The sequence below is a fragment of the Pinus tabuliformis genome, chromosome 9 (assembly GCF_031772625.1).
Source record: "Pinus tabuliformis cultivar Carrire ecotype Pingquan chromosome 9, CPIR1, whole genome shotgun sequence".
In the NCBI taxonomy this organism is placed as follows: Eukaryota; Viridiplantae; Streptophyta; class Pinopsida; order Pinales; family Pinaceae; genus Pinus; species Pinus tabuliformis.
Window position 1 is genome coordinate 1,466,971,269 of NC_142307.1, and position 8,838 is coordinate 1,466,980,106.

Genomic DNA, 8,838 nt, shown 5'->3' on the forward strand with positions numbered 1-8,838 from the left:
ATCCACCATTCAACTATTCGTTTACAAACTGTCTTCCATTTTATTTCCCCCTTCCTGTATGCTCCAACACCTACCCTTCAGCTTGCGGCTGTTATTGGTTGCGGTAAGTTCTGTTCATCTGTGTCTAGAATACATTTGTTTTGATGCCACATTTTTGTGCCTCTTTCTTCTACATACTTATTTTGTTTTTTTGGGTTTGATAGCCTAGGTATAGGATCTGCTTTGGCATCCTACTTGTTTTTATATTGATGTGCTTTTAAAGTCCGATTTACCTGCTTTTATGTTCATTGGTTTCAGATTAATAAAATAGAAGAAAACACGCATGGCTCTCATAGAAAAACCAAATATGTCTTAGTCGTGGATAAGACTGAAATTGTGATGGTCTGTCTACAAATGCGTTGATGGCCATTGTTCCTTTCAATTTTATGAATCTGCTGTGTTTTTATGAACAGAAAACAAAACCAGACCATGCCAAAACTGAGATGAATGAGAAGGATAATTATTGCAGACACCAGAGCAGATTTCAATGGCCATGATGGCATGTATGTTGATGCTTCTATATGTGCTGGGAGTGCCTTGATATCAACTGCAAAATGTTCTTGAACCTGCTTCAGCACATCCTCCTCTGATGAAGAAGCAGAAGAAACAAAGGTAATTGCAAGACCTTTGTGCCAAACCGTCCAGCCCTTCCAACCCTGTGCAAATAAGTATCTGCAGACTCAGGCATGTCATAGTTGATAACAATATTAACTCTTTCAATGTCAATTCCCCTGCCTACCAGATCAGTTGCAACCAGAAGCCTCTTATTCCCCTCCTTGAAACTTTTATATCTCATCAGTCTTTCATCCTGCTGCATTCCAGAATGAATGCAGGTACAAGGAAAGCTGCACCCCACCAGCAGCTTGGATAGCTCAGAAGCCCTTTTCACACTCTTCACAAATATAACCACCTGGTTGAAATCCGGAACATCCAGCAAATCAGTCAGCTTCCTATTCTTTTCTACCTCAGCCAGTTTTATATAGTGCTGAACTAGACCATGAAGTGTGAGCTTGGCCTCATCATCAACATATATCTCCATAGGATCCTGCATGAATTTTTTGCAGACAGGCCTGATTTCCTTGCTCAGTGTGGCTGAAAACATCATGACCTGCTTGTCATGAGGGGTCATCTTGAAAATGGCTTGTACATCTCTCCTCATGTCCAAAGATTCCAGCATTTTATCACATTCATCCAGAATAAAATGCCTGATATTTCTCAGACTGAGATCCTTGTCTTTTGCCAATGCCAGAATCCTTGCAGGGGTCCCAACAACTATTTGGGGGGATTCATTTTTTAATATTGCCTTGTGAGTTTTGATAGGCAGGCCTCCATAGAATACAACAACCTTCAATTCTTTCAGATGAGTCATAAACCTCTCAAATTCATGGCATATCTGGTATGCCAATTCTCTAGTATGGCACAAAACTAGGGCAGAGACTTGGCCTTCTGTGGGTTCGATCTGCTGCAGAGTTGAAAGCACGAAAACTGTTGTTTTCCCCCATTCCAGATTTGGCCTGGCAGAGTACATCCATGCCCAGAATCGCCTGAGGAATGCACTCGTGCGGAACTTATGAGGGATGTTCAAATCCAGAGTCCACAATTGCTCGAAGGAGCTCTGGCTTCAGTAGGAAATCCCACATAACCTTTCTTGGAGGCTTCATCAGTGGCAAAATGTTCCTCCAATGCTTGTGAGTCCAATTCCTCTTCTTCATGGTCCAGGAGCTCTTCATTATAAATCTCTTCCTTCAACTCTTCCACATTGTCTACTCCTTGTTTTGCCATTTTCACTAAAAATATGAAGCACAAGCGCAGCTTTATGATGAAATAGCAGAAGAGGTTTTATTGCTGTAAAAGATGAAATAATGATGCAGAAAACCAGCCATGTGTGTCTCAAAGCACTCTCAGAAATTATATAAATTAAGGTTCAACAAACATACCCATCTCATTCAAATTGGTGACAACTTCATAGGGTGATATTTAAAGTACATTTGAGAGAACTGCCTTTTCTGGCTATGTTGGTTATGTTTTCCACCAACCCTGCATCAACCACACTAATTAAATGTCATGTAGTCACTATTACATTTCAATTGGTGACAAATTCATAGGGTGATATTTAAAATACATTTGAGAGAACCACCTATAAGTTGTATGAAAGCTGACTTAGTAGTCTTTGGTTCCCTACCAAAGATTGTAACTATTAGTGCCAAGTGCTCTCAACTTTCTCCATGGTAGACGCTTCGAGGGTTGCATTGCACTAATAGATTTCAAAACTTTGTGACGAGGCTTGATTCTAAACTCTAAACTACACAACATGAGATTAGAATGTGTTAAAAGAAACTTTGAACAAAATAGTCCATGATTTTCTGCACTTTACAACCCACAATGCAATAGAAATTGTGGCATTGATTTAAGGACTTTGCCTTTGTAAAGGCCTGAAAATAAGCAGAAATATCCAAGTAGAAGTAGAAGAGAAAATTGTTAATTGAAGTTAGAGGAGGAAAGGTTCTTCTAAATTTAGAAGTGCAATAAATTTGGTAGAAGAACCGGCATATGAAGGTAAGGCATATGAACATAAAACAAAACCAGACCATGCCAAAACTGAGATGAATGAGAAGGATAATTATTGCAGACACCAGAGCAAATTTCAATGGCTATGATGGCATGTATCAGTATGTTGATGCTTCTATATGTGCTGGGAGTGCCTTGATATCAACTGCAAAATGTTCTTGAACCTGCTTCAGCACATCCTCCTCTGATGAAGAAGCAGAAGAAACAAAGGTAATTGCAAGACCCTTTGTGCCAAACCGTCCAGCCCTTCCAACCCTGTGCAAATAAGTATCTGCAGACTCAGGCATGTCATAGTGGATAACAATATTAACTCTTTCAATGTCAAATCCCCTGCCTACCAGATCAGTTGCAACCAGAAGCCTCTTATTCCCCTCCTTGAAACTTTTGTATCTCATCAGTCTTTCATCCTGCTGCATTCCAGAATGAATGCAGGTACAAGGAAAGCTGCACCCCACCAGCAGCTTGGATAGCTCAGAAGCCCTTTTCACACTCTTCACAAATATAACCACCTGGTTGAAATCCAGGACATCACGGTTTCTTCTCTATGCGATCCGGATTGCGTGATTCACATTTTCTTCAGTGATGGGAAAATTTATTAGAGGCCGAATCGCTCAAAACAGTCAAACTCCAGTAATAATCTGGCTTCAAATCCAGCAGTCAACAAAATGTCCAAAATATTATCAGAGCTGTTGTAGGATGGAACTGTATGAAGTCGGTTTTCTGTCAAATTGTTTATGCATACAAGATTATTGTAAATGCCACCATCTTACATCTTATTTTTGCCCATTCGTTTATGGGAGTCACGATTGTTCTTATGTGTCAGATGCATGACCTCAATTGGTAAAATTTGTGTACCTGATTCTTATTGAAGTTAATGTTAAAATGTCTCAACTTTGAAACTACTTCTACGCTTATCGCCACCTCTCTGAAGTTTGAAAGGCAAAAATAGCGCATGAATAATGTGAATAGATTCACAGAAGATATGTAGACTCTTTCTCGTTGAATATAATATATTCTTTGAGGTATGACTAAAGGGAACAAACATTACATTTAGCTTGTTTGACAGTTAAGACTTCTTTTACACTTGTCATCTCCCTGAAGTTTGAAAACGCAAAAATAGTGCGTGAATAATGGAGACCAAGCCGAACAGAGAATTAACAATATATCATTGTAGCAACTTAAACTGGAAGCCACGAGTGACAAGCGCGCAAATGCATGTCTTTTATGAATATACATTGGATTTTTTCAATTCCTGAGAGGGTTTTTCTCCGGTTAAAAGTCAGTGTGATCTCTGTCTGAATACTTTTCCCCTCCGTCTCCAGTCACACCTCCAGCAAAGTTCGATCACTGTTATGCATGCCCTGTTGGTAGCACTTGCTGTTGTGCCTATGACATCGGTAATTTCTGCCTTTAATGGGGATGATGTTCTTATAAATCAACTACCTAATGCAGAGATAACCGCCACTGCTTCCCACGATTTCCCATTCTGTGATTTCAATGTAGGAACTTGTCTTAAGATTAGTCATCCATCATTTCTTTGTGCGCATTTTTCATTTCAAATCACCAATTCCGGCTTATGGAGTTTTAGTGTTTAGAATCAATTTGCAAGTAAAAAGTTGAAATTTTGTTATTTGGAAGCGATTTGCAAATAAAAGGCTGAAATTTTGGTGTTTGGAATAGATTTGTAAGTAAAAGACCCTTGTTATAGTGTGATTGACATGTTAAAGTTCCATTTGTTTTACTTTAATTCTCACAACTCATATTTCAGGTAGCCTTTTAGGGTTTTAAGGTTTGGAGTGTTAATCTGTTGACCTTTGATACTCATCCAAGATTTATTGGTATTTACAGAGCAAGAATGATCCATTTGGAGTTCATATGCCCAAGCTTACTCATGCAAACCCACATTTTGCAACTCAAGTTGAAAGACTAGCTACCAAACAAGATCACGGTTTCTTCTCTATGCGATCCGGATTGTATGATTCACATTTTCTTCAGTGATGGGAGAATTTATTAGAGGCTGAATCGGTCAAAACAGTCAAACTCCAGTAATATTCTGGCTTAAAATCCAGCAGTCAACAAAATGTCCAAAATATTATCAGAGCTGTTGTAGGATGGATCTGTATGAAGCCTGTTTTCTGTCAAATTGTTTATGCATACAAGATTATTGTAAATGCCACCATCTTACATCTTATTTTTGCCCATTCGTTTGAAACACAATGTTAACCATGGATTTACAGCGCACTCATGAAATAAATAAAAAATATGTATTGCAGATCAGAGAGCCAACTTGAAGGTTGAATAAAGGATCCAATGGAAGAGCTTTAGAGACTAAAACCTAAAAGAACATAATCACAATCAGAAGGTTTTTTTAAAAAGATGAAAAGTGACTTGTGCAACAGTGACTTTCAGGCATAATATCTTACCTCAAGTCAGAAACTAATAATTGAAAGAAGGTAAATCCAGATAGTATGTGTGCAATTTGCTTTGTGATGCCACATACTTCATTACACTACATCAATATATATTGAATAAAGATAGACAACCATTTTTGTTTCACATTTTTTGCTCTGAATACTCAGAAAGATATCATTGCATGTAGTTTGAAGTTATGATACATACTTTCGCTTTCAACAACGTTCATTCACATGTTGATGTTGTTATTCTTCCGCACTTTATGCCTTACGGCGTTTCCTTTGCAACATCTGGTGCAAATGCTAGTATTTAACTTATTGAATTTGAATAAAATCAATTATTCAACTTTATCAATATTTCTTTATGTCAAAATAAAAATAACTAAATTTAAATATAATATATAATTCCAAACCTATATAATAGAATATATATTATTTAATATATTTATTTATTGTAATGACGAACGTGTTAAGCTTTTTCCAAAATTCTAAGATTTGAATATTGGAATGTTAGCTCTTAGCTCATATATGTATACATATAGGTTATAAAATAAATATAAATATAAATATATATATATATAAAATAGGGAAAGTAATAAATAAAAATATTTTAATTTTAATTTTGATTTTTATAACTATTTATTTTATCAAAAGATAAAATAATTGGAGAAAATATATGTATATATATAGAGATAGATAATTGTTTTTTATTTTTTTATTATGAGGGAGATGAATAGTTTTTTAACCTTTTATTATGACGGAGATGAGTAGTTCTTGTTAAAAGTTTTGTCATTGATGTTAAGGCTGAAAAAAACAGAAGGTAGCAAGTTAAGAAGGTCGAGGAGGTAAAACGGTGAATTGGTGTCATACTTCAATGGGTAAGTTCCCCACCATCAAATGACGAAAACATAACCTGCTGTCAATAAACGGTTGGTCACATCGAATTAATCAAGAAGCCCAAGAGTGTCAAGGGCCAAGAAGGTTGATGATCAAGAAGGTCGAGAAGGTAAGAAGGTTAGCCGTTAAGATGACAAGGCAGGATGGGAAGTCCACGATGATGTGGACACTAGGCAGTATGACAAATGATGTGGTACCATGAAGCTCTGACGCATGGCACTCATTTTTTGTGCTTTTGAATGGCCAATTGAACAGGTGGTAGGTGAAAAATGGCAAGCGACATGGCAAGACACATGGAAAAATAATAAGTGGCAGTCACTGATTGTTTCATAGAGGCATGATGCCGAAGACATAAAGGCCTTCAGATCTGTTCCAAGACCTTCTTTTCTTTTACCATTGTGTAAAATTCATAACATTGGAGGGACCCATATCGGGCCTTGGCTTATCGGAGTGTCGTAGTGTCAAATGGAAATAGCAATGGATCATCCCAAGGGGTGAAGTCCCAAAGTAATGAGAAATTAGTCTTCAGCTACTGAACAAAAAAAAATTGGCGTTAGCTGAATTTCGAGGCATTAGACCTTCGTATGTTGAAATGGAAACAATAGTGCATCATCCCAACGGGAAAAGTAATGAAGAGATGGAACGATTAGGCATCAGTTGCAATAAACAACAAGTATTATTGTCTATTGAATTCTATCCAATAGTCTCGAGACTTTAGTCTATGTATTGTGCATAAATAGTATTTTTTTCGTGGCCCTAGGTTACACGTAAAAGAAATGTTGGATGGAAGCTCCTAGTGTACTAGTTTCACCAAAATAGATGAGAAAGTGGTTTTTTAAGAGAGGTCACATTTTTAGTAGTCAAATCCCATTGGGGATTTGGTTACAAGGATTGATCCCATAGCATTAAAGCAAAAACCACTCAGACCAGAAAAGGTGTAGAGATAGATCCAAATGGAAAATGAGCATGTGTAAAACTTTAAATAGAATCAAGCAGAGAAATCAGTATTTGCAAAATTTTAAATAGAAATAGGTAGCTAGAGATCAATAGGGTGATCAAAGAATATGAGAGAGCATATACAACATCAAGAAACGTGAGTGAGGATAGCAAAAATAATAGTATGAGGATGTGGAGAGCATAAAGGAGAAGTGAATGTGAAATTGTTGAAAAAGACAAGAGACCTGTAGAGGTCTAGTCCCGTAAGAGACAAACATAAAGCACAAAGATAGTGTTATGGGATATCTATGTAAGCATGCATAATCATAGTTTGCAAAGCTTCAAAATGTGATATATAGTCTAGTAAGGAGTGTAGAGAACAAATTGTTGTATTGTACAGTGTGGGAGATTAATGCTAGTGAACTGAAAAGAGAAAAATGTTGCAAAGAGAAAAAAGATAGAAAGGCTATATGAATTGAAAGGAGTTATCAGTACAAGAATTAAGAATATTCCTCTGGATATAATCTGAAAATATGATGAAATAAAGATATATAGGGTTGATAAAATTAGATCAAAAAATCCAAAGAGGATTGGTGTCTCCTACAAGTTGGTGCTTATAAATCTAAGGGGGTTAGTGCCTCCAAAAAGTTGGTTCTTGCAATGCTGAGGGGATTGGTTTCTCTTGTAGGTTTGTGGCTACAAAGATTGTAACAGTAGGTATTTTAATCATATAAAGAAAATAAGGTTTTATTTTTTCTCCTGGATGAGTTTCTATGTATATCATATGTCTAATGCTCTTATGTGACTAGTATATTGCTTTGTGATTGAATATTTTCAGATAATTCTAAAAATTGCATTACACTAATTCACCCTCGTTCTCATTAAAATTGTTAAATCCAACAATTGGTATTAGAGCCAGGCTCCTTTGCAAACAATCTAACCAACGGAAGCTAGACCTTAAAGGAACAAATGGCTAATTAGGATGGACCCTTTTGAAATATAGCTCCACTCTTTCATGGTATTAATTATACCTTCTAGAAAGTAAGAATGAGTTCTTATTTATTTCTCTTGGTGTTGACATTGGGATGTCTTTTGAAGATGGATAAAGAAATCCAAGAACTCATCCAATAGGTCCATATGGAAGAAGGGCCTTTACAAAGAATGCCAAGGCATTGAATGTACTTCTATGTAGTCTTTTTGAATTAGAGTTCGTTGAAGTAATGCATTGTAAATTTATTAAGGAGATCTAGGATTAGACTTGATGGTAGCTACGAAGGAGGTGATACGGTAAAGAATGATATTCATTGAACACACCAAATGAGCTTTGAAAGTCTAAAGATGAATGAAGAAGAAAAAATTGCATCCTTCTTTCTTACAATTGATGAAGTGGTAAACATAATTAAACTTCTTAATGAAAATGATGATGAAGAAATTGTTGTTCAAAAAGTATTGAGATCTCTTCCTATGAGATTCAATGTAAACATCTCATCTATTGAGGAGATGAAGAATCTGGACAACTCAAAGATGGAATAACTACACGGAATTCTCACATCATATGAAATGAGGATTAGAAATGAGAGCTTGAAACCAAAGGAGGTTTCCATAAAAGTCTCAAAGAAAATAAGAGAATATCAAGATTGCTCCAGTCACGAGTTAGATTCATAGGTCGCTCAATTTTTGAGGAAGATGAAAAGGTGATATGGAAAGTATAAATATAAGTTGCCCCTTAAATACTTTAATTGTGGTAGAATTGGCCAAAGAACAAAAGTAGATCTCATAAATAAAATAAGAGAAAATATCAAAAGAAGAAGTTATTCTATTCCAACAAAGACAATTATTCATCAAAAGAAAGCAATGAACAAACATTTGAATAAAAGTTGGATGAATGCCTTTTCATGGCCATAGAAAATGAACATATCTGTAGAGATAATTTGAACTTCAAAGAAGAAGTTGAACATGGAGTTGACCATGAAGGAGAACTAATTAG

At 36.1% G+C, this 8,838-nt stretch overlaps 2 pseudogenes; both read right to left on the bottom strand.

Moving 5' to 3' along the window:
• Window positions 1-329: 329 nt before the first annotated feature.
• On the bottom strand, window positions 330-1,821 carry LOC149154126 (DEAD-box ATP-dependent RNA helicase 15 pseudogene; annotated as a pseudogene).
• Window positions 1,822-2,705: 884 nt separating this feature from the next.
• Window positions 2,706-3,023, bottom strand: LOC149154127 (DEAD-box ATP-dependent RNA helicase 15 pseudogene; annotated as a pseudogene).
• Window positions 3,024-8,838: the final 5,815 nt, after the last annotated feature.